The 6,953-nt window shown below is 35.6% G+C and overlaps 1 long non-coding RNA gene across 1 annotated transcript; it reads right to left on the reverse strand.

Annotated features, from left to right (window-relative positions):
* Positions 1–1,641: 1,641 nt before the first annotated feature.
* On the reverse strand, positions 1,642–6,454 carry LOC126817824 (uncharacterized). The gene is made up of 4 exons (XR_008787958.1): positions 6,341–6,454; positions 5,076–5,276; positions 3,827–3,899; positions 1,642–1,692 (listed from the first exon to the last, which is right to left on the reverse strand). It is a non-coding gene; the product is annotated as an uncharacterized LOC126817824 (long non-coding RNA).
* Positions 6,455–6,953: the final 499 nt, after the last annotated feature.

Raw genomic sequence — 6,953 nt, forward strand, 5'->3', positions numbered from 1 at the left:
TAAGCTAGTTAGAACTTCCCAGTCCTCCGCCTACAGGTGGAGAAGAAAACATTTACAATCACAAAAATCGTAATTCAACACTGTTCTACCTCGTTAGCTCAAATCAACCAGCCTATCAACTTTCACAATATTCTATAAATAAACTTTTCCCTGTGTCATGTTTCTAACCATTAAAAGTAAAAATATAAACAGGAAAATATAAACAGGAAAATATCTGTGAAATAAACTTGGGAAATAACCTTGGGGAAACTATTATTGTTGGCATAAACAAGTTGGTCCAACTGTAGCTTTAATTAAAGTGACACAGTTTAGGTGAGAATTGTCTATGGCAGTGGTTCTCAATCTTTTTTTGCTAAACACATAAAAAAATAGCGGCACACCTGGTTAAAAATATATAAAATAATATTTGAATTTTGTAAAATAAAAACATGGTAATACAACCCTAGAGAGACATGAGTCATTTTCTTAGTGTGAGGTTCAAAATTTGGCTGCACTGGTCTATGGGTTTACTGTTTAAAGAGAAAGAGAAATTGGGGTTAAACGCCAACTAAACACAAAATATGTCATTTCGGGATTAACATATGGCCCAAATTTTAATTCAATGATTCGCTTGTGCACTGGGGTCTTTAGCTGTAAGATGAATCTGGAGGACCCAGAGAAAACCTATGAGGTTGGACAGGTGAGCCTTCTCCTTGTCACTTACAAGCAGGGAACAGAAACCACGGCAATAAGTCTAACTAGTTTCATCCAAAATGGGAGGGATGGCCGAATGGTTAGCGTGTTCTCGTTGTATCATAAGGTCTGTCATTGAGTCAACTCACAGGGTTTTGATTCCCTGGTTGTATGTGACAAAGACTTGGGTCGCCTGTCCAACCACGTGGGTTTTCTCCGGGTCATCTGGTTTCCTCCAACTGTTAAAGACCCCTACGCGCAAGCGAATTACTGAAATAAAATTGAACCATATGTTAGTCCTAAAATGACCTAGTTTGTGTCAAGTGGATGTTAAACCTCATTTCTCTCTCTCACTCGTATCCAAAATGGCACATCCACAGTTTCCATGGGATAGTGTTGAGTTTGTAAACTGCTTACCAAATTTTGTTGATCTGCCAATGAAAGAAAAGGAACATCAGGCTTTGTAGCGATTCGTCTTTGTATAAATTTTTGTAATTTATCTAGCGATGGTGGTTGAATCTTTATTTCTTCCTGGAATAAAATAAAACAAATCTTTATAGTACGAAAGCAGAACATTGTATTTCACATCGAAATATTCTCAATGTTGGTAGGGTTGATCCTTATGCCCCAAGTAAGTATTAAAAAGTCCATAAGACCTCTATCTAACATTGCATTCACCAGGTTTCATGAATTTGAAGATAAACCTGGAATTAATTGTGATTTACGAACACAAGATCCTGCAGTTAGATATGGGTATCCATATAAAGTTATTACACAAAATTGTTGACATATACATATATGACAGACAGACGATAATATTCGTTCACATTTGGTTTGATGCTAGTTAAACCACTATGTTTCAAAATATTCTGTACAACTATAGGCCCAAGTGAAGACATCGATAGAGTTATCTCCAATAAATAATATTACGGAACCGTAAAATATTTACTTACAAGTCATGTCTACTTACATTGATAGGTGTTATTGGTCTTTCTAATTCTATTTCTTCATATTCAGGTTCTGAAAATATGATATTAAATAACAACAAAAGATATCACCTTTTTTCCTCTATATTTAAACTTTTCTCAACTGATGGTCACGATTGAGAATAGACAGTTTAGAGTAGAGTTAGGCCTTCAAGAAGCGCAATTTGTTAGCCATGTGAAATATCCAACTGAGAAGGGGTATCTGATGTTCTAGAAAGTGATCTTTTAACCTTAAGGATATTGATATTGTGCACAGTCAATTTGTTTTTAAATTCTGAATATTGACGTTCGATTGGGCATATTCCCAGTCAGGAGTTTGCCAATCGACATAGGACATGGCCAGGATATTCAACTGAAACAGTATCTCTGGTATACATAATTGTGAGATGAAAACAGAGATTTCATTAAGTAATGTTAGGTTCCCATTGTCGTGCGATACGTTACGATAGGATTATCCCTATTGAGTCCACGATCTGGTACGTGCAGGATATGTTCGGATACATTTCGATACGATCAACACAATTGCTAGGTCTGACCTCAATATATGATAAGACCTGATAGGATCATCACGATTAAAACCACGATTTCAATCCCAGCACGAATCTTCATAGTGGAAACCTAGCATTAGTTGAGTTAAGTATCTTGGTATTTTTTTTTATCTAGGGTAATATTGTTTTATGAATAATGAAAAGGTTTGCATGGAAATGAAATGAAATGGGGTTTAACATCGTACTGTCCTGCTCTGAACTGAGCTAATGAAGACGGGCATACACCATACAGTGTGCTATGTGGGAAATTATGTCCGGGCAGCAGCACTATGGCCAATATATAACGAATTCCAACTGTCAAAGAAACTTTTATGTGCATGCCAATGTATACACAGGACCACAATTTTACATCCTATCCGAACGACTAGACAGTTGTCCTCGTCAGGCCCTCAGTCCCTGCACCACTGACAAGGGGAAACCATGTTGAAAAATCCCGACTAACTTTCTCGGCCAACGCAAGAATCGAACATGCGACCTCCAGTCTAGCGAGCCAGCGTCTTACCCATTTAGCCACCATGGCTTCTTAGGTTTGCATGAAGCAAGGCATATTATTACCTTGGCTTCTGGAATACCAGTCAAGCCTGATTGTCTCCCATGAATTGAGGCTCGTTTTTTATCGCTCCAATTATGATGTCTATTAGACAGAACAGCATTTCTGTTTGTACACTGTTCATCCGACTAGTATCAATCGGATTAAAATACAGATCTATATTTCGTTTCGTTTTTTTTTATACTTTCGATGGCCTACACTACATGAAGATCTGACAAGTTGTACTATAAGGTCGTGTCAGGGGTCGTACGAGCGACTTTTGACCCTTGGCGTTTCTAGTGGTTTACCCACAGTTCTGTGCATGGCACGCCAAGAACTCGCCGTAACAGACCATTTTATTGGCTTATCCCTCACTTCAACCAAAATGACGGTAATGTAACAACTCTTCCAGATCCTAGTATAGAAAAGACAAGTAAAATGTAATTTTGAACTATAAAAAACGAAACGAAATAGGATCTGTGTTTTAACCAGATTGTATTAGTATCAATTTACAGTAGAAGGAAGTACAGGTATATTGTATTACTCTATAACTACATGCAAATACCATTGAATACAGCCATTGAATAACCTATGGTTGTATTCAATGGCTTGGACACGTACTACTTTTATCCAGAATGCCGTCACTTTCAGAATTACGTCAAACTGTAATGCCGTCAACACTAGCAACCACAATTTTTGTCAAAGAGAAAGAAAAAAGGGCGGAACCTATGATGAATTTTAACGTTATTGGTGATGATTATCTTTTTTTGATAATCTGGATAGTACAGTCTATTTTTAAATTTGCATGTAGTTATAGAATAAAAACAGAACTCAATGACCATTAAATACCACTGGGGTTACTTAATGGTTCACTCAAGTGTATACTTGCGTAGGGATACACTCTCTTGAACCAATGCATAACCCGAGCGGTATTCAATAGTCATTGAGTTCTATTTATTTATTCAATAATTTGAGCAAGTATCAATTACATCACTATTTGCTTACAGATCTACGTTGATAAACTTCCTGTTTTTTATCTTCATAAGATATAATAAAACAGTGCACAAGATAAACTAAACTTTATAACTTACCATCTTCATGTGGAAACGGAGCAAATAAAGAAAGTGGTCCTAAAACATTATCAATTCTTTTCTGTACATCATTCTACAAGACAAAAAACACATAGTATTAATTCTGTAAATCATTTACAAAATAAACCTGACATAGATAGTATTAATTCTATAATTAAATTATTCTATAAGTATTAATCCTACACAGAATTACATGAAAATATAACTTAAAGTAACTAAATGCTATTCTTTGGCAACTAGAAATAGACACAAATCAATCGCAACACATATAATAATGTAATATGAATGCATATAAACTGATTTACTTTCAATCGTTTCTGTTTTTACTGAAATCTCAGGTCAGTTTTCTTGGCAAAATATGCAAAGAGTCCCAATATAACTGAATGGCAGCCATTATCGTCTGGTTATTCCAGTCTACACTGGTAGTATTCTCCAGTGGGGTATGTTTAGCCTCGTCCATTGAGTCACATCATAAAAATGGACCTTAAAAGCATTCTGGCACGTGATTTGTGTGCCAATTTTAAAACTTTCATTTTGTCTTAAATAACGGATATCAGAAGCCATCTTTTCAAAGTAAGATAACAACATCATTGCTGATTTAAATTAACCAATAAGTTGTGTTTTCAATGTCGAAGACTGTGGATGATATTGAGTTAAAGACTTGTCTCCTTTAATGTCAACTCAAGATCATGTATGACCTTGTTTCTGAAAAGTCGACCCCAAAACCGGACCGCTAACAAATGAAAGAACTTGAGCTTATCTGATTTTCTTAACTTTGTGCTAGGCATGAATTAAAAATAAAACACAAAAAAACGAAAATCTGTGACAGACATTAAAAGTGCCCTTTTCAGACTTTGTTATAGCCAATCTGATTAAGATACAGATCTATATTTCGTTTCGTTTTTTTATACTTTCGATGGCCTACCCTACATGAAGATCTGACAAGTTGTACTATAAGGTCGTGTCAGGGGTCGTACGAGCCGCTTTTGACCCTATGACATTGATTAATCAATCAGCGTTGATGTTTTTAGTCGTTTACCCACAATTCCATGCATGGTACACCAAGAAGTCGCCGTAACAGACTGTTTTACTGGCTAATCCCTCACTTCAACTGAAACACCGGTAATATAACAACTCTTCCAAATCCTTGTGTAGTAAATACAAGTAAAATGAAATTTTGAACTATAAAAAACGAAACGAAATAGGATCTGTTTTTTAATCTGATTGTGCTATAGCTAAATAAACTTACATTGCTGTATGACGGCCATCGCACAGAATACATGCTATCTTCTTTCTCAGGTTTGGTTGTATCAGGTGGCTGGTATTTTGGCATGGTTATTTTCCTAGCCATGAATCCCTTAAAAGGGCCGTCTAATTTTGTGGCTGGCATCTTTGTTTGGTCTGATCAGAAAATTATGTTAATAAAATCCACTGAATGTCCTGCTCACATCTGAAAATAAAATATATCTAAGAGGTCAGTGGTACAGGGCGGGGGGCCGGATAAGGACAGCTGTCTAGTCATTCGGATAGGATGAAAGAGGTCATTTCGAGACTAACATATGGTTTAATTTTAATTCAATAATTTTCTTGCGCATAAGGGTCTTTAGCAGTGGGAGGAAACCGGAGGACCCGGAGAAAACCCATGAGGTTGGACAGGGGCCCCTACTCCTTGTCACGTACAACCAGGGATTAGGATCGGATGAAAAACCAAGGTCCAGTGTATACATTAGTGTGCATGTAAAAGATCCTGTGGCAGTTGGAATTTGATATAAGAATGCCTGTCTTCATTAGCCCAGTCGGAGGGTTCTTTTACGTGAATGCCAATGTGTAGGGCTACATGGGACCTTGGTTTTTCATCCCGTTAAATATTTATGATGCTGGATTCCGACAATGTTTTCTCGGGACAAAATTAAATTAAGCACTAGGGTACGTGGTAGTCTTTTAGGCTTATATTGGTTTTGCACATGAAAAATAAAAGCCTGTTAGAATAAAAGCATGCATTTTACATTTTATCATATTAGTAATTACTTAAATGGCTACTGCACATTTTATTATCATTATCAGTATCACCAATGTGTCTATTGACTGACGCTGTGATTGAAGTGTTGCTTAATATAGATTGAAGCTTTAAAACATCATATGTAGTGGGGTGTTGCAATGCTCTTCACCGGTAACATAGGAGCGTAACTGACACTGTCATCTATAAGCTGTTGGTCCAAAAACAATTCCGACCGGGACCGGAAACACTGGGCAAAACTAGCAATGCGCATGTCAACTTACCAAATTTCGCCACAATGAGATTACGCGTCTCAGAAATATATCTATGACACGTCTAATCACTGACGTCACATATTTTTGACATCAATAAAAATAATTCTCACACTTTTTTGTTCTTTTTTTTAGAACAGAATTATGTATGTAATTTAGATCTAAATTTAATGAAAATTAATTTGGAAAAACAAATTATTTAAACATTTTTATATCACTTGATAAACTTAATTATGAAGGTTTTACATTTGACAACAATCATATCAGCTTCGCTCTACTCAGGCAATGTTTGTTTCATGTTATCACATCACTTCAATTTCAATAAAGCCTTCATTGAACTAGGTCTCTCACTCACGACAATGTCAGCCATGTTTTCTTTCTTCACAACGGTATTTACAACTTCATTGTTAAGTTTTTCGTCTTAATTTGAAATAAACTAAAACATTTCTCGAGAAAATCAAATTAACATTTACTCGTTTATTTTATTTATAAAATTATTCGTGATAGAAAGGGCGAATTACACTTAAAAATACCTTTTTTTACTTCCAAAGTTAGTTGCTAAGTGTAAACAAATCCAATTTCCGGTTTAGTCCATTCATAGGATTCAAATAAAAAACGAATTACGAATGGAAATGTTTTTTTCTTCTAGATTTTTGTCTAAAATGTTAATTTGAACGCGAGATTCGGTAATAAATATATGAGATTGACTACTTCTCGAAATGGTGTAATTAGAGGTACAGAATAACATTCGCGGATTATTCATATTTAACACCGGTAAATGAAACGAAATGCGAATGACAGTGCAGTACAGTCATTACAAATAAAAATATTCTTATAAATATATATTGTGTGTGAGTTA

The sequence above is a fragment of the Patella vulgata genome, chromosome 4, assembly GCF_932274485.2.
Source record: "Patella vulgata chromosome 4, xgPatVulg1.2, whole genome shotgun sequence".
Lineage (NCBI taxonomy): Eukaryota > Metazoa > Mollusca > Gastropoda > Patellidae > Patella > Patella vulgata.